Genomic DNA, 25940 nt, shown 5'->3' with positions numbered 1-25940 from the left:
TCTGCAGAAAAAAAAGTAAAATACAGATTCAGAGGTCATTCAAAAAGAGATGGCGCACGTGACCATCTTCTGAGAAATAGGTCCATTTTAAGCTGGAGTTGGGGAGTTAGAAATTCCATCTGGTATACTTGTTTTAGTTTTTGTGTCCATTGAGGAATAGTCAGTGGGCATGGTTTAAGCCAATTTATAGTGGCTGTTTTTCTAGCTACCAGTAAAAGTACATGCAAAATATATTGCTGATCTTCATTTAGTGAGTCTCTTCTTGAGTGTAAATCAAACAGAAATAGAAGAGGGTCCATTGGTAAGTCCATCCTTATGATGTCCTCAGTCTTCTTCTTAACATTTTCCCAGAATCCTTTTATTTTTGGGCAGTCCCAGAATATGTGGTATGGTCTCCCACCATGCCACATTTTCTCCAGCATTCATTATTGGTAGTTGTTTTAATCATGTATGACTTTAACGGGGTTCTAAAGAATCTTATTTTTGTTTTCCAATCAAACTCCTTCCAGTTTTGACTTCCAGTTCCTTTATGACATTGCAGGCATGTGTGTTCCCATTACTCATCTGTTATTATTACATCCATCTCCATTTCCCAGTTATATTTAATATGCAGAGTATTATCTGACATATTTTCCATTAAATTTTTGTACATTAATGATATTATTTTTTCAAAGTGATTCCTTTTTTATATTAGTAGGTTCCGTCTTAATTATTTCTCATTGTGCATGTTTTGTCACATAGTCTCTTATTTGCAGGTATCTGAACATGCCATTTTGAGGTAAAGAAAATTGTGTCTGTAATTCTGAGAATGGTTTGAATACTTGACCATTAAGTAATTGATTTATTATAACCAAGCCATTTTCAGCCCACCTTTTAAAAGTTACATCGGAAATAGAAGGCAAAAATTCAATATTACCAACCAAAGACATTGCCCTGGACAACCCAGTCACACCTTTTTGAATTAAGTTCCATATTTTAAGTGTTTGTGTGATCCATATATTTTGTATTTTGATCTTTTTTAGAGCATTTTGGTCCATGAATGGAAGAGTATGAATTGTGTCAGATCCCGCTTTTTAGATACACGGCACATGCTCACCCTCCTATGAGTGTGTTTGTGTAAAAACCAGCTCTCCGTCTCTGGGGTCCGACCTTCGTGTCTCCACGGGTATTACCCGGCAGGGCTGCACAAAGGCTGTTCAAGCTGGTGGCGAGGAGATTCGTCTAGCTGCTCACTGCCTCCATCCGGACGTCCACCCCGCTGAAGCTGATCTCGCACCCCGGTCGAATAGCCTTCTCAGGAACCAGGATACGAACCGTCCACGCCCGTTAACGGCAGCTCTCCTCTTATGGATCAGGGCTCTTGGAATGTTGCTAGATTTTAAATTTAGTGACTCGTACAGCGAGTCCCCAGGATGTGTTATTTTCATTAAAAACCAGACTAACCTTTTAGAGCACTTGATGTTTTATACCCAATAAACTTAACTTTTACACCTTAAGAAGCATCAATAATCCAATGTCCGAGCCTTAACACTTTAACTGCATGCTTGGAATTTTATTGCAGGTTTTGCAAGTGCCGATAACATAATCAAAATAGGTTATATGGTGATAATTTCACAACAGTAATTCAAGTATAATTGAATAATAATTGGCAGAGATTTTTGTTTTAATTCAATAATTCTGACTGATCTTACTTTGACTGGGACTGGATTGACTTCTTAACAATTTTTTCTAGGAGTGAGGGAAGGAGGTTTTGAGGTCAGGGTCCCCAGCTCGATGAACTTGATTTCCTCTTCATCAGCTATTAGTCATTAGCTGACCATGATCCTTGTCTGATGTCGTAATCCTTCAGGAAGTTAATCCACATAAGAATTTATTCCGTCTTCAATCAGCCAAAAGTTGATCTAATCCATTCTGGTATGCTGTGATATTCCTTGAGAGAGAAATCGTTGAACATTCCCCACTCAGACTTAAGGCCAGTGGTTATTCTCCATTGTTCTGCTACTCCGTGACTGGACGGCCTGAGTGGGAGTTGAAATCTCTCTCAAATGATCTTTTATGGCTCCAATCCTCTCACTCCATGATTCCAATTGCTGCTCACAAGATGGTCAAGTCTTGTGATCTCCTCATAGCAGGGGAGTAGTGGCAACAGCACCTCTCCCTGGAAGAATAACCCCGTTTGCTGGTATTTCAACAGGTTATATATGTTCTTGACTCCAGTCGTCCTCAGATGATCTTGGTTACCATGGGGACGCTGTTGACTCAAAACCTCCTCCCTTCTCCTTCTGCTTTACTGGAAATCCCCGCAGCCCCTACCAGTAACTTATTTCTCAAGTTCCTCTTTTCTGTTAACACTTCAGCTTTTCTGAGAATTCATTCTTTTAAATCATTTCTTCAAAATCACATCAATCATATTCAATCATTTCATTACAACTCTCTTTTACATAAAAACAATTCATATGATCATATACAAACATTTTCAAGCCTTATTATTCATTTAATTTTTACTAGCATTTTAATCATTTGATCAGTTGTTTAACATCAGCTTTTCTTGCCCACTTGCAACATCTTCTTCACTTACTCTTTTTCTCTGACTCTGCACTCTTTATGAAAAACAACTCATATAATCATTCATTTCACTTATTCGTAAAATACATTTTTTAATCAACTCTTAATTTTAACACATTAATACTTCATTTGATCATACTTGTCATGTTTGTCATGTTAGAATCATTCTTAGACATATTCCCTCATCTTCACCACCGAGTTCATTCCCTGGGCCTCCCCATTTGCAATGGAAAATTCTGGTATGACCTCACTTACTCCTGGAAGGTACCAAACACTGTGCAGTTTAATCCAACAGCATGTATATTAATTCCATGGCATGTATTATATTCCAAGATGAAAACAAGCTGAAAGCAAGCTTAAAGTCATCTTTCCTGACAATTGGTATCCCTGGGACTGAGTTCTGTTCAATTGAGACCCATAGGATTTCTGGATCATTAGATTCAGATTCAGATTCAGAAAACTTTATTGATCCCAGAGGGCAATTCGTTTGCAGCATTCCAGAACAGTTCTCACATACGCACAACATACTACCATCCCTTTCAGTTACAAGTGGAACTCTGGTGGAACAATAAAAGTTATACGACATAAAAAAAACAAAAAAAACAGTCCCCTTAGAGTTCATCAATTTAATAGCAGAAGGCACAAAGGAATTTGAGAAATGATTAGTTTTCCGAGCTGGAACATAAAAACGACGCCCTGAAGGCATCAAGATGAATTCTGGAGTCAAAGGATGGAGCGGCTGAGCCAGGAGACACTTTGCTTTACTCAGCACCTGTTGCTCCCACAGTGACTGCAAGTCTCTCAATTTAACGCCTGTAATTTTAGAACAGGTTTTGACAATGCCCTGCAGTTTGTTTTTGTCCTTCACAGACAGGGATTGAAACCAGCAGATAAAAGAAAACGTCAATAAACTTTCAATAAAAGAACAATAGAAATTGGTTAAAATAGTTTTACTCACATTAAAAGAGTTCAGCTTCCTCAGAAGGTAAGTTCTTTGCTGCCCTTTTTTAACAATGCTATCAGTGTTCAGGTCAAACTTCAATTTATCATCAATCACAGTGCCCAGGTACTTGTAGCTACTGACAATCTCTACATTTTCCCTGCTAATGACACTAACACTATAAGGTGAAGCACGTCTAAAATCAATCACCATGTCTTTAGTTTTTAAAACATTCAGATCAAGGTAATTGTTCTCGCACCACTGGACAAACTGCCCCAGAATAGGACCATGATCCACCTCATCTCCTGACAATAATGAGACCAGGACTGTGTCGTCTGAAAATTTAATCAGAAATCTGTTCTCCTCAGAAGACCTGCAGCTGTTTGTGTACAGAATCAAGAGGAGAGGAGACAGGACACAGCCCTGAGGAGACCCGGTGTTAGAGATGGTGGGAGGAGATAAGCAACCATTAACCAAAACACGCTGGACCCGATCAGTGAGAAAATCTAAAATCAATGACAGCAGTTGATCAGGAAGGTTAAAATCCTCAGCAAGCCTTTGAATCAAAACATGAGGTTGCATTTTATTAAAAGTGGAAGAAACGTCTGTAAGTAAAAGTCTAACATGGGCGCCCGCCTTTTCCAGGTGCTTGTAAACAGTGTTCAAAAGAAAAAGTTTAGCATCCTCCACACCTTTGCTAGATTGATAGGCAAATTGCAGTGGATCCAATTTATCCGTGGTGAAAGGCAAAATATGGGCGCATAAAATTTGTTCGAAGGTTTTCTTTACAAGAGATGTGAGTGCAACCGGCCTGAACTTACTCAGCTCCCTAGATTTATTTGATTTTGGAAGGGGGATCACTGTAGATGTCTTCCACAAAGAGGGAATTTTACACTGATCAACACATGATTGAAACAGTCTTGTAAACACAGCACTGAGCTGGGTAGCACAGTGGTGCAAGGTTCGCCCACAAATGGCGTCAGGACCCCTAGCTTTCCCTTCCTTTACCTTCTTAAATAGGGCAGTGACTTGGTTCTGTAAAATTACAATTTCTTTTTCAGGTTTAAGAGAATTTCTGCAATCAGATACATTTCCAACCACATCAGTTCTCTCAACCATTAACCACCATGTCGCAGTTGACATGCCCAAAAGTAGAGTTTTAGATCAGGGAGTCCAAGACCTCCCCTTTCTTTACTTGTCATTAGTATTTTTAGTCGTACTCTTGGCTTCCTGTTTTGCCAGATGAATTTAGATATTAGTTTTTCAAGTTGTTTGAATGTGGATTGTGTTAATATAATAGGAAGTGATTGAAACAGAAACAAAAATCTTGGTAGAATATTCATTCTGATGGATTCTGTTCTGCCCAGAAGGGACAGGCGTAAAACATCCCATTTAGTCAAATCTTTTTGGACCTCAGTTATTAGTTTTTCATAATTTGCTTTAAAGAGCTGTGTGGTTTTAGGAGTCAGATTAATTCCAAGATACCGAAATCCTCTGGGAGACTTTTTGAGTGTAACTAGGTTGTCCAGTTCTGTAGGCCATTCTCCAGTCACCATAATAGCTTCATATTTGTTTGTATTAACCTTGTATCCAGAGACAGAGCTATATTCCTCAAGTCGTTTTAACAATGCTGGAATAGAGGCAGTTGGATTTTCAATAAATAATAAAATGTCATCAGCAAAAAGTGCTAATTTGTGTTGGATATTAGCATCATCTCTTATGCCTTGTGTAAGTGTGTCAGTTCTGATGAGCTCTGCCAGTGGCTCGATGCTAAGAGCAAACAGACACAGCGAGAGCCCATCACCCTGATGAGTCCCATGCCCAAGTGGAAAAAACTCTGAGCAGTGGCCGTTCACTCTGACTCTGGATTTGGGGTTTCTGTAAAACATTTTTATCCATGAAATGAACATATCATTAAAACCCATGTGTTTGAGAGAACTTTCTAAAAATGACCAGTCCACCCGGTCAAATGCTTTCTCGGCATCTAGGCCGAGAAGCATTGCCGGGGTGTCACTTTTCATTGCTATGATTTGTAGGTTTAGTGCTCTTCTCACATTGTCACATCCTTGTCTGGAGGCTATAAAACCTGTTTGGTGTGGTTTTATAAGGTTTTGATGTATTTCTGAATTCTGTTTGCTATAATTGAGGTAAGAATTTTCATATCAATCAATCAATCAACTTTTTTTTTTAATATAGCGCCAAATCACAACAAACAGTTGCCCCAAGGCGCTTAATATTGTAAGGCAAGGCCATACAATAATTATGAAAAACCCCAACGGTCAAAACGACCCCCTGTGAGCAAGCACTTGGCAACAGTGGGAAGGAAAAACTCCCTCTTAACAGGAAGAAACCTCCAGCAGAACCAGGCTCAGGGAGGGGCAGTCTTCTGCTGAGACTGGTTGGGGCTGAGGGAAAGAACCAGGAAAAAGACATGCTGTGGAGGGGGGCAGAGATCGATCACTAATGATTAAATGCGGAGTGATGCATACAGAGCAAAAAGAGAAAGAAACAGTGCATCATGGGAACCCCCCCACAGTCTACGTCTAAAGCAGCATAACCAAGGGATAGTCCAGGGTCACCCGATCCAGCCCTAACTATAAGCCTTAGCGAAAAGGAAAGTTTTAAGCCTAATCTTAAAAGTAGAGAGGGTATCTGTCTCCCTGATCTGAATTGGGAGCTGGTTCCACAGGAGAGGAGCCTGAAAGCTGAAGGCTCTGCCTCCCATTCTACTCTTACAAACCCTAGGAACTACAAGTAAGCCTGCAGTCTGAGAGCGAAGCGCTCTATTAGGGTGATATGGTATTACGAGGTCCCTAAGATAAGATGGGACCTGATTATTCAAAACCTTATAAGTAAGAAGAAGAATTTTAAATTCTATTCTAGAATTAACAGGAAGCCAATGAAGAGAGGCCAACACGGGTGAGATATGCTCTCTCCTGCTAGTCCCCGTCAGTACTCTAGCTGCAGCATTTTGAATTAACTGAAGGCTTTTTAGGGAACTTTTAGGACAACCTGATAATAAAGAATTACAATAGTCCAGCCTAGAGGAAATAAATGCATGAATTAATTTTTCAGCATCACTCTGAGACAAGACCTTTCTGATTTTAGAGATATTGCGTAAATGCAAAAAGGCAGTCCTACATATTTGTTTAATATGCGCTTTGAATGACATATCCTGATCAAAAATGACTCCAAGATTTCTCACAGTATTACTAGAGGTCAGGGAAATGCCATCCAGAGTAAAGATCTGGTTAGACACCATGCTTCTAAGATTTGTGGGGCCAAGTACAATAACTTCAGTTTTATCTGAGTTTAAAAGCAGGAAATTAGAGGTCATCCATGTCTTTATGTCTGTAAGACAATCCTGCAGTTTAGCTAATTGGTGTGTGTCCTCTGGCTTCATGGATAGATAAAGCTGGGTATCATCTGCGTAACAATGAAAATTTAAGCAATACCGTCTAATAATACTGCCTAAGGGAAGCATGTATAAAGTGAATAAAATTGGTCCTAGCACAGAACCTTGTGGAACTCCATAATTAACTTTAGTCTGTGAAGAAGATTCCCCATTTACATGAACAAACTGTAATCTATTAGACAAATATGATTCAAACCACCGCAGCGCAGTGCCTTTAATACCTATGACATGCTCTAATCTCTGTAATAAAATTTTATGGTCAACAGTATCAAAAGCAGCACTGAGGTCCAACAGAACAAGCACAGAGATAAGTCCACTGTCCGAAGCCATAAGAAGATCATTTGTAACCTTCACTAATGCTGTTTCTGTACTATGATGAATTCTAAAACCTGACTGAACCTCTTCAAATAGACCATTCCTCTGCAGGTGATCAGTTAGCTGTTTTACAACTACCCTCTCAAGAATCTTTGAGAGAAAAGGAAGGTTGGAGATTGGCCTATAATTAGCTAAAATAGCTGGGTCAAGTGATGGCTTTTTAAGTAATGGTTTAATTACTGCCACCTTAAAAGCCTGTGGTACATAGCCAACTAACAAAGATAAGTTGATCATATTTAAGATTGAAGCATTAAATAATGGTAGGACTTCCTTGAGCAGCCTGGCAGGAATGGGGTCTAATAAACATGTTGATGGTTTGGATGAAGTAACTAATGAAAATAACTCAGACAGAACAATCGGAGAGAAAGAGTCTAACCAAATACCGGCATCACTGAAAGCAGCCAAAGATAACGATACATCTTTGGGATGGTTATGAATAATTTTTTCTCTAATAGTCAAAATTTTGTTAGCAAAGAAAGTCATGAAGTCATTACTAGTTAAAGTTAATGGAATACTCAGCTCAATAGAGCTCTGACTCTTTGTCAGCCTGGCTACAGTGCTGAAAAGAAACCTGGGGTTGTTCTTATTTTCTTCAATTAGTGATGAGTAGAAAGATGTCCTAGCTTTACGGAGGGCTTTTTTATAGAGCAACAAACTCTTTTTCCAGGCTAAGTGAAGATCTTCTAAATTAGTGAGACGCCATTTCCTCTCCAACTTACGGGTTATCTGCTTTAAGCTACGAGTTTGTGAGTTATACCACGGAGTCAGACACTTCTGATTTAAAGCTCTCTTTTTCAGAGGAGCTACAGCATCCAAAGTTGTCTTCAATGAGGATGTAAAACTATTGACGAGATACTCTAACTCCCTTACAGAGTTTAGGTAGCTACTCTGCTCTGTGTTGGTATATGACAATAGAGAACATAAAGAAGGAATCATATCCTTAAACCTAGTTACAGCGCTTTCTGAAAGACTTCTAGTGTAATGAAACTTATTCCCCACTGCAGGGTAGTCCATCAGGGTAAATGTAAATGTTATTAAAAAATGATCAGACAGAAGGGAGTTTTCAGGGAATACTGTTAAGTCTTCTATTTCCATACCATAAGTCAAAACAAGATCTAAGATATGATTAAAGTGGTGGGTGGACTCATTTACTTTTTGAGCAAAGCCAATAGAGTCTAATAATAGATTAAATGCAGTGTTGAGGCTGTCATTCTCAGCATCTGTGTGGATGTTAAAATCGCCCACTATAAGTATCTTATCTGAGCTAAGCACTAAGTCAGACAAAAGGTCTGAAAATTCACAGAGAAACTCACAGTAACGACCAGGTGGACGATAGATAATAACAAATAAAACTGGTTTTTGGGACTTCCAATTTGGATGGAAAAGACTAAGAGACAAGCTTTCAAATGAATTAAAGCTCTGTCTAGGTTTTTGATTAATTAATAAGCTGGAATGGAAGATTGCTGCTAATCCTCCGCCCCGGCCCGTACTACGAGCATTCTGACAGTTAGTGTGACTCGGGGGTGTTGACTCATTTAAACTAACATATTCATCCTGCTGTAACCAGGTTTCTGTTAGGCAGAATAAATCAATACGTTGATCAATTATTATATCATTTACCAACAGGGACTTAGAAGGGAGAGACCTAATGTTTAATAGACCACATTTAACTGTTTTAGTCTGTGGTGCAGTTGAAGGTGCTATATTATTTTTTCTTTTTGAATTTTTTTGCTTAAATAGATTTTTGCTGGTTATTGGTGGTCTGGAAGCAGGCACCGTCTCTACGGGGATGGGGTAATGAGGGGATGGCAGGGGGAGAGAAGCTGCAGAGAGGTGTATAAGACCACAGCTCTGCCTCCTGGTCCCAACGCTAGACAGTCACAGTTTGGAGGATCCAAGAAAATTGGCCAGAGAGCTGCTCCATCTAAAGTGGGATGGATGCCGTCTCTCCTAACAAGACCAGGTTTTCCCCAGAAGCTTTGCCAATTATCAATGAAGCCCACCTCATTTTTTGGACACCACTCAGACAGCCAGCAATTCAAGGAGAACATGCGGCTAAACATGTCACTCCCGGTCTGATTGGGGAGGGGCCCAGAGAAAACAACAGAGTCCGACATTGTTTTTGCAAAGTTACACACCGATTTAATGTTAATTTTAGTGACCTCCGATTGGCGTAACCGAGTGTCATTACTGCCGACGTGAATTACAATCTTACCAAATTTACGCTTAGCCTTAGCCAGCAATTTCAAATTTCCTTCAATGTCGCCTGCTCTGGCCCCCGGAAGACAATTGACAATGGTTGCTGGTGTCGCTAACTTCACATTTCTCAAAACAGAGTCGCCAATAACCAGAGTTTGATCCTCGGCGAGTGTATCGTCGAGTGGGGAAAAACGGTTAGAGATGTGCACGGGTTGAAGGTGTACACGGGGCTTCTGTTTAGGGCTACGCTTCCTCCTCACAGTCACCCAGTCAGCCTGCTTTCCCGACTGCCCGGGATCCGCCAGGGGGGAACTAACGGTGGCTAAGCCACCTTGGTCCGCACCGACTACAGGGGCCTGGTTAGCTGTAGAATTTTCCACGGTGCGGAGCCGAGTGTCCAATTCGCCCAGCCTGGCCTCCAAAGCTACGAATAAGCTGCACTTATTACAAGTACCGTTACTGCTAAAGGAGGCCGAGGAACAACTAAACATTTCACAACCAGAGCAGAAAAGTGCGGGAGAGACAGGAGAAGCCGCCATGCTAAATCGGCTAAAAGCTAGTAGCTACGCAACCTAGTGGATTCCTAAAAACACGCAAAGTGAATAATGTGTAAATAATTTAGAGGTGATTCAGCAGAAGGAGTGCTTTAGTTAAGGCACCAGACAGGCCATGAAGCAGCACAAGTAACGCACGGCAACAGCGAACGCACGACAACGGTGCAAAAATAAAATACAAATCCACTAGACAGGCTGTGGAGCAGCACAGGTAACGCACGACAACAGTGGTAGAAAATAAAATAAAAATCCACTAGACAGGCTGCGGAGCAGCACAGGTAACGCACGACAACGGTGGTAAAAAAAAATAAAATAAAAATCCACTAGACAGGCCGTGGAACAGCACAGGTAACGCACGACAACAGTGGTAAAAAATAAAATAAAAATCCACTAGACAGGCTGTGGAGCAGCACAGGTAACGCACGACAACGGCGGCAAAAAATAAAATAAAAATCCACTAGACAGGCTGCGGAGCCTATCTCGGCTTTCAGTGCTTACCAGTCGAGTGAGTATAAGAGAAATTGTGGAGAGCTGGGCATGTCCCAACTTGTCCTCTAACACTCCGAAACGGAGGTGTTCCTTTGTCTCGCTTCATCAGCAAATCGGTCGTGTTGCGCGAAGCCTCCACGGGGCTTTCCATGACAAAATCTCTTGTTAAAAGTGAAATCTGCCGGAAAATGGCTGATGTCCAGCTCTTGTGATAACCAGAGAAATTGCACACGGCGGTCCCGGCTCCACACAGCGATCTCTTTAGAAATGATGTGGTGGTTTCTGCCTCTCGATGGCGGCTCGGAGCGCGGCGCGCCGTGCGCCATTGTGGGCCGTCCTTAAAGCTGTAGTAACACTCCTTATTCTCTGTGAAGCCCGTAAAATTTTCACCGAAAGCCAGATAAATTTTTTGAATGGTTTCCAGGTGCCTGTCTCTTAACAGTTTCTGAAAAAATTCTGATGGAAAAAAACCCCAAATCATTCCGCCATTTCCTCGCAATGAAACAACGATGAGAGGGGTGGAGCAGTGCTCACTCAAAGCCTGCCCACAGGCGAATGACGCAACCGATACGCGTGGAAAAACTCATGCATGCGCACGAAGGTTCAAGCTTGGCTGACGTAAAAACATATGAATCAAATCCATATAGTTTTTGAAAAAATAAAAAGGTACGATACTTTTGTAACAGACCTCGTATTAACATAAAAATAACAACTTAGTTGGCATAATTGGTCTTCTGTAGTTACCCGTTGTTGTCAAAGAAGGAAAGGGCATCTGTGGTGGAAAGCTTAGCTGTATTCCTCGTGCGTCTGGTTCCCGTGGTGCTCCATCTGTAGCGGGTCAGCTCGTGCTCAGTCTTCTCTCGGTCATCCAGTTGAACTTAGATTCCAAGATCCCGGAGCGCTGGGGCCGCCTCCGTGAGAGATGCATACATCTTATCTCCTTCTTCCGTGAGTATTTTGTGCTGCGCTGGGTACATGCATTTGGCCCTGATGTTTTTCTGCTTTAGCTGTTTGATAGCACCTCGTACCTGAGCACGCCTCCTCTGGAGGTCTGGGGAGTAGTCGTGATCAAAAAAGATCGGGGTGCGGTGCCTCTATAGAGTACCTGTCCCTGTCCCCACGCCTGTCTCAGAATCATATTTTTCACAGAATAGTCAACAAACTTTATGATGAGGGACCGGGGTGCAGAGTGGCTCTTCGGCTTAGCTGTTAGCGCTCTGTGGGTTCGCTCTATTTGCATGTTAGCATCTGGGGCTAGCTGCAGAGTAGACTGAATGAGGTCTTTCACGAAGGCAACAACATCCTTCCCCTCGCTGTCTTCTGGCACCTGGTATATTCTCAGATTATGTCTTGATCGATTTTGGAGGTCTTCACATTTAGTAGACAAATCAGTCTCTCTGTGCAACAGGTATCTGATCGCTCTCTCATGTTTCTGTGCAGTGTCCTCCACGTTGCTAATCCGGTCTTCTGCTGCTGTTGCCCTTTTTTCAAGTTGTTTCAGGTCGTTTTTAAGTTCTTGCATTCTAGTCTCGAGGTTGGATAGCGACTGTCTGGTCTGAGCATGCCCTTCATTGTTTTCTTTTCTTAACTTCTCCATTTCTATCAGTATTCGGCTTTCCGAGTTAGCTATGTTAGCCGTGTTAGCTTCCATGTTGTTAGACATGGCCTGTGGCAAGGTTAGCTGCTTTAAATTGTCGTTTCTTTCGGTCATTGCCTCTGGTTTGTTGGAGTTTTTGCTTCGCAGGGATGTTGCCTTGTCAACTGCCACTTTTATGCCAAACTATAAACGTTTTGTTAGGATTAAATAAAATAGTTCGGACGGAGCTCTTGTTTTACGCTGTTGCCTTCTGCATTGCGTCACCGGAAGCCCCGTTAGGTGTGATTATTGATGATAAAATTAACTGGAAATCTCATATTCATCATATTCAAAAGAAAGTTTCTAAAAGTATTGCAATATTGAATAAGGCAAAGTATATTCTAGACGGTAAATCACTACATACAATTTGCATTGTGCATTGATTGCACCTTATTTGACATACTGTGCTGAAGTTTGGGGTAATAACTATAAAACTACATTACAATCATTATTCATCCTTCAAAAAAGAGCATTAAGAATAATTCATAATTCAGGGTTTCGGGATCATACCAATCCGTTTTTTATTAAAACAAAGATATTAAAACTTTATGATATGATTTCATTTAAGACTGTTCAGTTGATGCATAAACCAAGAAATAAACAATTACCTCTCAGATAATATTTTACGCTGAGAGAAGGAATGTATAATTTAAGGGGTACTTTTTATTTTAAAATTGCGGGCGAAAGGACGACTAGGAGGTTCTTCTGTGTATCCATTTGTGGCCCAAAAAAATTGAATAATTTACCAGAGAAACTTAAGCAATGTCCAGATATTAACTGGTTTAAACATTTATACAAATAAATGGTATTTTCTAGATATGTATTAGATTAATATGGTTGAGTTGTGTTATATGTAGATGCTGTTGTACTGGAACCTTCATTTTTTTTTTTGTGAGTTGTCTGGAGAAATATTTGACTTCTTTTATCTGTAACTATTTGTTGCTGTGTTCAGATTGTGTTAGATATAAATGTCTATGAACAGGCATATATGCCTGATGATTTTATACAGGGGGGTAGGTGTGGATAAGCGTTGCTTCTGCCTACACCTTTAGGCACCATGTATTTGGTTTATTTTCTTATATTTCTTTTCGCCTTTGACTTTTCTGTTACAAGTTTGGTCATTTGTATATGAGTGAATTTCTGTGATGCATGGGTGTCTAATAAATTATTATTATTATTATTTTGTTGAACCACAGCACAAACCACTGTTGTGCAATGATGTGTTTTAACTTTGTAATGCTCTAAGCTTGAAAAAGTTAATTAAAACTTTGGGTCATCGTCCAATATACACACAGTATAGAAACTTCTATAAGGATTTGAGCTGTTCACTTGAGAAAGCATTATGCTGAAACAAAAGAAATTAGTTTAGATTTGAGAAAAAGAATTGGTGGTGGGCAGTTCCATGCCAATTAGGAAAATGGTGTAATTTTTTTCTAATTGAGGCTCTATTGATTGTCCATTTTTGTAGTTCCAGGAAGTTGTATTTCCAGGAAACAGCTGTAGTTGATGGCCACAGTATACATTTATGAAAATCACATCATTCAAACTTCATGTGTAGAAAGCTCCTTTGCAGTTGTCCAGAGATCAATTATTTCCTTTTACTCCTACAACTTAATTTGCACACATTTCATCATTCCAGTGTAAATATAAATTCACTAGTCCTTCATATCAACATTTTTTCGTGCTTTTCAGCTCGTGGACTACCTCACTGAGAATAATCTTTTTGAGCCACTGCAGTCTGCTTTTATCAAATATCATTCCACAGAGACAGCACTTACTAAAGTAGTGAATGACCTTTTGCGAGCAATGGACTCAGATACCACTACAGTCTTGGTGCTGCTGGATCTTAGTGCTGCATTTGATACTGTGGATCATCACTAATTGAAGAAAATAAGAACAACCCCAGGTTTCTTTTCAGCACTGTAGCCAGGCTGACAAAGAGTCAGAGCTCTATTGAGCCGAGTATTCCTTTAACTTAAACTAGTAATGACTTCCTGACTTTCTTTGCAAATAAAATTTTAACTATTAGAGAAAAAATTATTCATAACCATCCAAAAGACATATCTTTATGTTCGGCTGCTTTCAGTAATGCTGGTATTTGGTAAGACTCTTTCTCTCTTTCAACAGCAACTATTGTATTATTTTTAAAAAAGCTGTTTCATTTTATATTTTAACAATAAATGAACGGATAAATTTCTCCAAAAGGAGATAAGGAGATGTGGTCAAGGGAATGATGACAAAAACACAAACTAATGAACATAAATTGAAACAAAAACAATGCAGCCGCACTATGTCCTAGTAGCACAAGTCAGGGAGATGCCCAAAGACACTGACTGACTGGTCAGTGACAACAGGGAAGGGAGAGGAAAACAGAAAAATAATATATAATATGATATTTTTAATATTTATTTTATTCATTTTATGTTTTATACAGGTAAGGTGCAGTACATTTTCAATTTGGAGGTTTTGCGCACATTGTCTATAACAATTTTTTTTTTAGAGTGAGAGAAATGCTGAATGAATGCATTATGTAACTAAAAAAAAATAATCGTTTGAATAATCGTGATTTCAGTATTTACCTAAATAATCGTGATACTGATTTTTTCCATAATCGAGCAGCCCTACTCCAGCCTGATGCGCATGTGCACACTACATATGATTTGAACATTGATGGAATTAAAATGTGTCCTATTAAAAAAAAAAACTTCATCATGTGATGGTGCCTTTATAGCAATATGTGTGTAGTCAATAGCTCATATTACATTACATACATTTGTGAAACCGGCTCTCACTGCAAAAAATGTTGTAATGTTGGAATGTACCTGGATAACATTTGGATGATTGTGTTCCACTAATCAGCTAACTGAAAAGTTATCTTTTATAACGCTTAACCGATAAACCACCATAAAATTTATAGGAAGCTAGAGCTCACTTTCAGTGTTGTGTCCAGCACCCTCTAAGCTACTGAAAAGCTGATTTTGAGTTTAAACACTGCCAACACTTCTGACAGGATCAAAGACGATCACAAACTAAAACACAGCCAGTGAGTCAGCGCTTCTGTTTTTGTGTGCCCTGCCCACTGCTGTAGGGAAGAATCACAATGACTTATGGTTTTGATTTATAATCCAAATTAATCCAAATAGTTTAAATACGTTAATGTCAAGTCTGTCATTTATACAAAGTGAAAATATAAACACATCTGTTAATTTTAAAATAATACACTAATTCTGAAGTTTTGAACATATTAACACACAGATGCCAAACTGCATTATGGGTAAACTGAGCCTCAATTTCAATTCAATTTATTCACTTTATATAGAGCCAAATCACAACAGAGTCGTCTCAAGGCACTTCACACTAGGGCTGAAACGATTACTTGAATAACTTGAATAATTCGATTACAAAAATGATCGAGGCAAATTCTGTGCCTCAAAGCTTCGTTTAAACGTTGTAGTACATATGCCAGGCCTGCGTGTGCCGCTGTAATGTCCCCAGAAAAACAACAGAAGAACACTAGAAAATGCGCTCAGGCCATGTAACAGCTAATAATTTAGCCCTTAAAGCTACCACTTTCCAATGCGACACAGAGTAAAATAAAGCCTTTTAAGAGAAAGAGGGTCCACACTGATCATCTGAAATAGACTTACTGCGCATTTAAAGCGAAGCAGTGTGTTTGTCTATTTTTAAAAAAACACACGGTCTGCTCAACATGGTGAGTGACTATTGACCCTACGGCCGGGTACCCACAGTCGAAGCCGGCTGCTGTTCAGACTCGCACTAAGTGTTTCACTTTTTCTGGGCAACACACAATGCTTCACAAACACAGTAACTTAAAAAAAAAAAACAGTAACTGCGAGGCTTGCATGTTCAACCTCCTGCTGAAATGCATCTGTTGAATCGCAGAGAAACAGGAATAAAAAAATAAATAAAAAAATCACGTAGGGCTCCAGTCCACCAACCTTAAAAAAAACAACAACAAACGCTTACGTTTTACAAGTTGGGGAAAACAAAAGTAGAACAGAAAGCCACATCCCATCGCCATTTCAGCAAAATGTCAAGACTTTGGCACAGGGACATTGTGCCATTGCTTAGGAAGAGCCCTGGACTATTTATGTTGTTTAAAAACGCAAGGTACTTTTTATCCGATTACTCGATTAATCGATTAATCGCCAGAATAATCGATAGAATACTCGATTACAAAAATAATCGATAGCTGCAGCCCTATTCACACAAAATAGTTCAGAAAACAAAATGAATTAAAAGATTAAAAAGCATAGTAACATAATATGCCAGTATGTAATACGCCATCCAGTAGATGGGTCAAAATGCATAGAACACTGCCATCTACTGGATGGCAGTGGGAATGACGCCTGGTTATATCACATGATTGTTGCTGCCTGGCTGAATCACTACTTAACAAACTGAATTTTCAGTTTTGCAAATGCCTTTTTTAACAAATGAAGAAAGTGCCATATTTTACAAATACACATTTATTTGTAAAAACCAACACACAAGTTTTGTGTTAAATGAATCAACCAATCAGTGATCACAGGCTCAGTTTACCCATAATGCAGTTTGGCATCTGTATGTGGGTTAATATGTTCAAAACTTCAGAATTAGTGCATTATTTTAAAATTAAAAGATATGTGTAATATTTTCACTTTGTTCAAATGACAGCATTGAGATTAACCCTCTGGGGCCGATGCCGTCGTATACAACGGCTAAGATCAAGCTTTACTAGATTCTAAATAACTTTTTAATGATATGAGATAGAAACTTACTTTTTTTGCTGAGAAGTTAACACCTCAGACGTTCGAGCCAGCCATCGGCCATCTTTGTACTCCTCATAGAAGCTGTGTGATGACATGCGCAATGTGAGTGCCCAATCGGAATTGGTTCACCGTCACATGGTTTTCCAAAATCTATTCGTAGGGCAGATTCACCTCACGTGAAAAGCCAAAGATTGTTTTCAGGAGTGATATGTTACTAGTTGGCCCGTTTGAATAGCCCCCTGGGTGCTCCAATAAGTACATACTATTGGGTTCCAAATGCGCCCTGCGCCATTACGCACAACGATCAGTGAAGCAGATGGAGAGCCTCTGATGACAATCTCACATGCTCAAACAAAGAGTGTGCAACTATCAGGATTGCACCACTAGTTTGCATGTGAATGTTACTGGATTACTCTGTTGCTTTCTCGGACAACAAAACGTATAGACCATTTTGTATATATTGTTCAAAATGTGCATTTGTGTTTATTGTTTGAACCTTTTTGTTGTACAGTCTTTCAGACAAGACCTGAAATTACCTTTCTAAAGTGTCAAAACAGTTGTTTATTATACACTCAACAAAAATATAAACGCAACACTTTTGGTTTTGCTCCCATTTTGTATGAGATGAACTCAAAGATCTAAAACTTTTTCCACATACACAATATCACCATTTCCCTCAAATATTGTTCACAAACCAGTCTAAATCTGTGATAGTGAGCACTTCTCCTTTGCTGAGATAATCCATCCCACCTCACAGGTGTGCCATACCAAGATGCTGATTAGACACCATGATTAGTGCACAGGTGTGCCTTAGACTGCCCACAATAAAAGGCCACTCTGAAAGGTGCAGTTTTATCACACAGCACAATGCAAATTTTATTACAGAGATTAGAGCATGTCATAGGTATTAAAGGCACTGCGCTGCGGTGGTTTGAATCATATTTGTCTAATAGATTACAGTTTGTTCATGTAAATGGGGAATCTTCTTCACAGACTAAAGTTAATTATGGAGTTCCACAAGGTTCTGTGCTAGGACCAATTTTATTCACTTTATACATGCTTCCCTTAGGCAGTATTATTAGACGGTATTGCTTAAATTTTCATTGTTACGCAGATGATACCCAGCTTTATCTATCCATGAAGCCAGAGGATACACACCAATTAGCTAAACTGCAGGATTGTCTTACAGACATAAAGACATGGATGACCTCTAATTTCCTGCTTTTAAACTCAGATAAAACTGAAGTTATTGTACTTGGCCCCACAAATCTTAGAAGCATGGTGTCTAACCAGATCGTTACTCTGGATGGCATTTCCCTGATCTCTAGTAATACTGTGAGAAATCTTCGAGTCATTTTTGATCAGGATATGTCATTCAAAGCGCATATTAAACAAATATGTAGGACTGCCTTTTTGCATTTACGCAATATCTCTAAAATCAGAAAGGTCTTGTCTCAGAGTGATGCTGAAAAACTAATTCATGCATTTATTTCCTCTAGGCTGGACTATTGTAATTCATTATTATCAGGTTGTCCTAAAAGTTCCCTAAAAAGCCTTCAGTTGGTTCAGAATGCTGCAGCTAGAGTACTGACGGGGACTAGCAGGAGAGAGCATATCTCACCCGTGTTGGCCTCTCTTCATTGGCTTCCTGTTAATTCTAGAATAGAATTTAAAATTCTTCTTCTTACTTATAAGGTTTTGAATAATCAGGTCCCATCTTATCTTAGGGACCTCGTAATACCATATCACCCTAATAGAGTCAACCAGAGCTGTTGCTCGTGTATTGAATGTTCATTTCTCTACCATAAGCCGTCTCCAAAGGCGTTTCAGAGAATTTGGCAGTACATCCAACCACCCTCACAACCGCAGACCACGTGTAACCACACCAGCCCAGGACCTCCACATCCAGCATGTTCACCTCCAAGATCGTCTGAGAGCAGCCACTCGGACAGCTGCTGAAACAATCGGTTTGCATAACCAAAGGATTTCTGCACAAACTGTCAGAAACCGTCTCAGGGAAGCTCATTTGCATGCTCGTCGTCCTCATCGGGGTCTCGACCTGACTCCAGTTCGTCGTCGTAACCAACTTGAGTGGGCAAATGCTCACATTCGCTGGCGTTTGGCACGTTGGAGAGGTGTTCTATTCATGGATGAATCCCGGTTCACACTGTTCAGGGCAGATGGCAGACAGCTTGTGTGGCGTTGTGTGGGTGAGCGGTTTTCTGATGTCAATGTTGTGGATCAAGTGGCCCATGGTGGCGGTGGGGTTATGGTATGGGCAGGCGTCTGTTATGGACGAAGAACACAGGTGCATTTTATTGATGGCATTTTGAATGCACAGAGATACCGTGACGAGATCCTGAGGCCCATTGTTGTGCCATACATCCAAGAACATCGCCTCATGTTGCAGCAGGATAATGCACGGCCCCATGTTGCAAGGATCTGTACACAATTCTTGGAAGCTGAAAATGTCCCAGTTCTTGCATGGCCGGCATACTCACCGGACATGTCACCCACTGAGCATGTTTGGGATGCTCTGGACCGGCGTATACGACAGCGTGTACCAGTTCCTGCCAATATCCAGCAACTTCGCACAGCCATTGAAGAGGAGTGGACCAACATTCCACAGGCCACAATTGACAACCTGATCAACTCTATGCGAAGATGTGTTGCACTGCATGAGGCAAATGGTGGTCACACCAGATACTGACTAGTATCCCCCCCCCCAATAAAACAAAACTGCACCTTTCAGAGTGGCCTTTTATTGTGGACAGTCTAAGGCACACCTGTGCACTAATCATGGTGTCTAATCAGCATCTTGATATGGCACACCTGTGAGGTGGGATGGATTATCTCAGCAAAGGAGAAGTGCTCACTATCACAGATTTAGACTGGTTTGTGAACAATATTTGAGGGAAATGGTGATATTGTGTATGTGGAAAAAGTTTTAGATCTTTGAGTTCATCTCATAAAAAATGGGAGCAAAACCAAAAGTGTTGCATTTATATTTTTGTTGAGTGTAGTTTGCTATGTGTTTTGAATAAATGTGTGTGGAAAATTATTTTTCGCTTTATTTTTTCCTTGCCTATTTTTGATTGTAAATTTATTACACTTAAAAAACACAGCAAAAACATATATATTCTGAAAGCATAGGTTGTCCTGAAAAAAAGAGACATAAAACTTGATTTTGGGATGCAGGGAGAGCTGTTAACAGCAATAATAAAACATTTATGCCAGGCGAGTGAACTGTCCAAAAAAATGCCCTCGGACACCAGAGGGTTAATGTTGTTAAACTATCTGGACTAATTTGGTTTATAAATCAAAACCATAAGTCAAACCTGCTTTTCTTTTGAGGACTTCGGCCTCATGGCTGGACCGCTGTATGTTGTGAAGGGTAATGATTTTTTTTTCTTTCTATCTAGCTGGTGGAGTTGAGCTCAGCTTCTCTTAGCTGCTTTGCTGCTGCAAAATACATAGCAGACAAGAGCCAGCAGCATTTATAAATGTTTTTCACCTTTACTATGTAAAAAAAAAAAAAAAAAGCGGTCTAAAAGTTATCAAAACTAAATTTATCGGAAGCTAATTGGTCTGCTGATGGTTTTTGAAGTTAGCTGAAAAGCTAATTGGCTAACAAAGTTAACTTCGATAATTAGCAGTTAACGGATCAGCGGAATTGTGCCCATCACTGCTTCACTGTATATCCCATATGATGCGCTGTCCAGCGGCACAACGCGTGCCATTCAGCTTGACAGCAGGACGGCCTGCTGCATGTCATGGCATGTAGCACGTGATTGCAAAGTCCAGATAGTATATCATGTGAGACATTAACTGATTGGCAGGACAAACGCGTGAACCACAGTATTGGACTCAATAACCTCGAGAGAGGAAAGCCATGGCGCTGTATCATCTGGTCACCCCACTGTGCATGCGTGAGCTCATATCAACTGATCGCGCCACTGTGTGTGCATGAGCTCTTATAGTGGAGGAAATAAGTATTTGATCCACTGTCAATTTTGCAGGTTTTTCCACCTACATAGAATGGAGAGGTCTGTATTTTTATTGTAGGTACACGTCAACTGTGAGAGACAGAATCTAAAAAAAAAAAAAAATCAAGAAAATCACATTGCATGATTTTTAAATAATTAATTTGCATTTTATTGCATGAAATAAGTATTTGATCTCCTAGAAGAACAGACCTTAACAATTGGTACTGAAACATTTGTCTGCCATTACAGAGGTTAGACGTTTCATGTAGTTCTTGACCAAGTTTTCACACACTGCAGCAGGGATTTTGGTCCACTCCTCCATACACATCTTCTCCAGATCTTTCAGGTTTAGAGTTTCAGCTCCCTCCAAAGATTTTCTATTGAGTTCAGGTCTGGAGATTGGCTCGGCCACTCCATGACCTTGAAATGCTTCTTACGGAGCCCCTCCTTAGTTGCCCTGGCTGTGTGTTTGGGGTCATTGTCATATTGGAAGACCCAGCCATGACTGAGGGAAGGAGGTTGTTTGCCAAAATCTCGCAATACATGACCCAATCCATCCTCCCTTCAATACAGTGCAGTCGTCCTGTCACCTTTGCAGAAGAGCACCCTCGGAGTATGATGTTTACACCCCCATGCTTCATGGTTGGGACTGTTTTCTTGGGGTTGTTCTCATCCTCTAAACACGGCAAGTGGAGCTGTTTCCAAAAAGCTCTATTTTGGTCTCATCTGACCACATGACTTTCTCCCATACTTCCTCTGGATCATCCAGATGGTCAGTGGTGAACTTTAAATGGGCCTGGACATGGGCTGGCATGAGCAGGGGGATGTTGCTACCCTGCAGGATTTTAAACCATGACAGCATCATGTGTTACTAATGTAATCTTTGTGACTGTGGTCCCAGCTGTCTTCAGGTCATTGACCAGGTCCTCCTGTGTAGTTCTGAGCTTTCTCAGAATCATTCTTAGCCCATGAAGTGAAGTCTTGCATGGAATCCCAGACCAAGGGAGATTAACATTCATCTTGTGTTTCTTCCACTTTCTAATAAATATTCATAACAGTTGTTGTCTTCTACCAAGCTGCTTGCCTGTTGTCCTGTAGTCCATCCCAGCCTTGTGCAGGTCTACAGTTTTGTCCCTGGTGTCCTTAGCTCTTTGGTCTTGGCCATGGTGGACAGGTTGGAGTGTGATTGATTGAGTGTGTGAACAGGTGTCTTTTATACAGGTAACAAGTTCAAACAGGTGCAATTAATACAGGTAAAGAGTGCAGAATAAGAGGACTTCTTAAAGAAAAATTAACAGGTCTGTGAGAGCCAGAATTTTTGCTGGTTGGTAGGGGGTCAAATACTTATTTCATGCAATAAAATACAAATTATTTATTTAAAAATCATACAATGTGATTTTCTGGATTTTGTTTTTAGATTCTGTCTCTCACAGTTGAAGTGTACCTACGATAAAAATTACGGACCTCTCCATTCTTTGTACAGTAGGTGGGAAAACCTGCAAAATTGATCAAATATGTATTTCTCCCACTGTATCATCTGATTGCCCTGCTGCGTGGGCATGAGCTCATATCATCTGATCTCTTTGCTGCTTATGCGTGATCCCTTCTGTACAGCAGAGCATCTCGCTGTCCATTAAATAGCTGATTTCCTGTTGAGTAAGAGAGAGGGACAGAGGGCACACGCAAGATGGGGTTGGGGGGGGGGGCGTGCGTTCCTGTGTAATGCTTTTATGTCAGGGCCTGCCTTACCTCTTCTCTGAAATTCGTATTTTATCCAGTATATGGACTGATGTATGTAAGCCAGGGTTCCCTGATCATAGGTGTGCTGTGATGCACCATGGACTGAAGACTATTACCAGTAATGTCAGCTGTGGGTCTGTACGTCTGTGATCTGATGACTGTAATAATCTGATACCTCGTTATCACATGCACTACAGTGATGTGATAGTCAGGGGACCCTGGTTTACATCTAATCAGTTCATGGGTTGTATCCAGTCAGGATTTAAAACCCTTCATGGTACAGAATCTGCTGTAATAAGGGTCCTTAATTACATTTTTTCTTGCATGCGATTCTGGTAACTATGTTGTTTGGTTTTTTTTTATCTAACTGCTACCTTTGACACTGGTGACCATAATATTTGAATATCTGGATTATATCAGTTAGTGGGCATTGGCATTGTGCTCGAATGGTTTAGGTTTTATTTGACATGAATATTCTTGGTTCAGAATCATTTGCAGATCCTCTGACATGTGACGTTCTGCAGGGCTCTATTTTAGGGCTGCTCCTTTTTTTTTTAAACTTCAGTTACTGCCTTTGGCCTCTGTTCTTACAGACATGGGATTTCATTCCATTGTTATGCAGACGATTGCCAAATTCACTTGCCTTTGAAGAAGAATGATGTTCATTCTTTGAAACAGCGTTTGGTATGTTTAAATGACATTAAAGCTTGGCTGGCCTTGAATTTGTTCAATTTTAATGAAAAGAAAACAGAGGTGATAGTGTTTGGAGTTATTGGTCCCTGTGAGTCTTCCTCTGTTTACTTGGGACTCTTTGTATATATATTTATACTTATATACAAATTATATTTACTGTTATTGCTGATCTAGGTTTTAAGGTGGATAAGTATTTCAAAATGGACAGCCAATTTGCAGCTGTAGTAACGTCCTGCTTTGATCATTTAAGGCGTTTGGCTACAATGAAACCTTTTCTTTCTAGGCAGCATTTTGAGACAGTAATTCATGCATTCATTTCATCGTGCATGGACTATTGTAACTCACTTTATGTCAGAATCAGTCAGTCGCTGCTTTTGCATTTGCAGCTGGTTCAGAATGCCGCTAGGAGAAAGCATATGACCCCTGTCTTGGCCTCACTTTATTGGTTACCTGTATATTTTTGAGTTCATTTTAAAAATCTTGTGTTTGTTTTTAAGTCTCTTCATAGTTTAGCCCTGTCGTACCTCTCTGGGCTTTGTTGGGATGGTCCTTTTTACCACACTATTACACAAGTGTAAACAATAAGACCTGAGACAACCAAGCAGTAATATCACACAATTACCTTTTAGGCACCACCTCACGCGATCGTTGATGGAAGAAGGATGACCAGGACTCAGTTCAGTTTTCAGACTGACCTCGCCTTTATTACAGAGAATGAGCCAAACTAACAGTAACAGAGAGTCAGCAGCAGTCTTCTGCTGGGACTGATTGGGGCTGAGGGGAGAGAATCAGGAAAAAGACATGCTATGGAAGAGAGCAGAGATCAATCACTAATGATTAAATGCAGAGTGGTGCATACAGAGCAAAAAGAGAAAGAAACACTCAGTGCATCATGGGAAACCCCCCAGCAGTCTAAGTCTATAGCAGCATAACTAAGGGATGGTTCAGGGTCACCTGATCCAGCCCTAACTATAAGCTTTTGCAAAAAGGAAAGTTTTAAGCCTAATCTTAAAAGTAGAGAAGGTGTCTGTCTCCCTGATCTGAATTGGGAGCTGGTTCCACAGGAGAGGAGCCTGAAAGCTGAAAGCTCTGCCTCCTATTCTACTCTTAAAAACCCTAGGAACTACAAGTAAGCCTGCAGTCTGAGAGCAAAGCGCTCTATTGGGGTGATATGGTACTATGAGGTCCCTAAGATAAGATGGGACCTGATTATTCAAAACCTTATAAGTAAGAAGAAGAATTTTAAATTCTATTCCAGAATTAACAGGAAGCCAATGAAGAGAGGCCAATATGGGTGAGATATGCTCTCTCCTTCTAGTCCCTGTTAGTACTCTAGCTGCAGCATTTTGAATTAACTGAAGGCTTTTCAGGGAACTTTTAGGACAACCTGATAATAATGAATTACAATAGTACAGCCTAGAGGAAATAAATGCATGAATTAGTTTTTCAGCATCACTCTGAGACAAGACCTTTCTAATTTTAGAGATATTGCACAAATGCAAAAAAGCAGTCCTACATATTTGCTTAATATGCGCATTGAAGGACATATCCTGATCAAAAATGACTCCACGATTTCTCACAGTATTACTAGAGGTCAGGGTAATGCCATCCAGAGTAAGGATCTGGTTAGACACCATGTTTCTAATATTTGAGGGGCCAAGTACAATAACTTCAGTTTTATCTGAATTTAAAAGCAGGAAATTAGAGGTCATCCATGTCTTTATGTCTGTAAGACATTCCTGCAGTTTAACTAATTGGTGTGTGTCCTCTGGCTTCATGGATAGATAAAGCTGGGTATCATCTGCATAACAATGAAAATTTAAGCAATGCTTTCTAATAATACTGCCTAAGGGAAGCATGTATAAAGTGAATAAAATAACCACTGCAGCGCAGTGCCTTTAATACCTATGGCATGCTCTAATCTCTGTAATAAAATTTTATGGTCAACAGTATCAAAAGCAGCACTGAGGTCTAACAGGACAAGCACAGAGATGAGTCCACTGTCTGAGGCCATAAGAAGATCATTTGTAACCTTCACTAATGCTGTTTCTGTACTATGATGAATTCTAAAACCTGACTGAAACTCTTCAAATAGACCATTCCTCTGCAGATGATCAATTAGCTGTTTTACAACTACCCTTTCAAGAATTTTTGAGAGAAAAGGAAGGTTGGAGATTGGCCTATAATTAGCTAAGATAGCTGGGTCAAGTGATGGCTTTTTAAGTAATGGCTTAATTACTGCCACCTTAATAGCCTGTGGTACATAGCCAACTAATAAAGATAGATTGATCATATTTAAGATCGAAGCATTAATTAATGGTAGGGCTTCCTTGAGCAGCCTGGTAGGAATGGGGTCTAATAGACATGTTGATGGTTTATACTAGTTTATTGTGTATAAATATTCAGTGATAATCTCTTTTGGTAGTTTCTTATCTGTTTCCTTTAAATATTTGATCATTGTTTATCATTTTCATGACTTATTTATTTTTTTCACTTTCATACTGTAGACACATATTTGTATATACTGTGAATAATTCTTGTTTTTCATTTCATTGATCAATAAAAAGTTAAACACA

General features: G+C 40.0%; 1 protein-coding gene and 1 long non-coding RNA gene across 2 annotated transcripts in view; both read left to right on the top strand.

Annotated features, from left to right (window-relative positions):
- reck (reversion-inducing-cysteine-rich protein with kazal motifs) overlaps window positions 1-25940 on the top strand; it is a 508306-nt gene that overhangs the window by 36309 nt on the left and 446057 nt on the right. The gene's annotated exons all lie outside the window — the stretch shown is intronic.
- Window positions 1688-24798, top strand: LOC117512855. Its single transcript, XR_004561397.1, has 3 exons — window positions 1688-1877; window positions 15609-15612; window positions 24785-24798. It is a non-coding gene; the product is annotated as an uncharacterized LOC117512855 (long non-coding RNA).

The sequence above is a fragment of the Thalassophryne amazonica genome, chromosome 1 (genome assembly GCF_902500255.1).
Source record: "Thalassophryne amazonica chromosome 1, fThaAma1.1, whole genome shotgun sequence".
Taxonomy (NCBI): domain Eukaryota; kingdom Metazoa; phylum Chordata; class Actinopteri; order Batrachoidiformes; family Batrachoididae; genus Thalassophryne; species Thalassophryne amazonica.
This window is presented reverse-complemented; position numbering and strand designations above follow the sequence as displayed.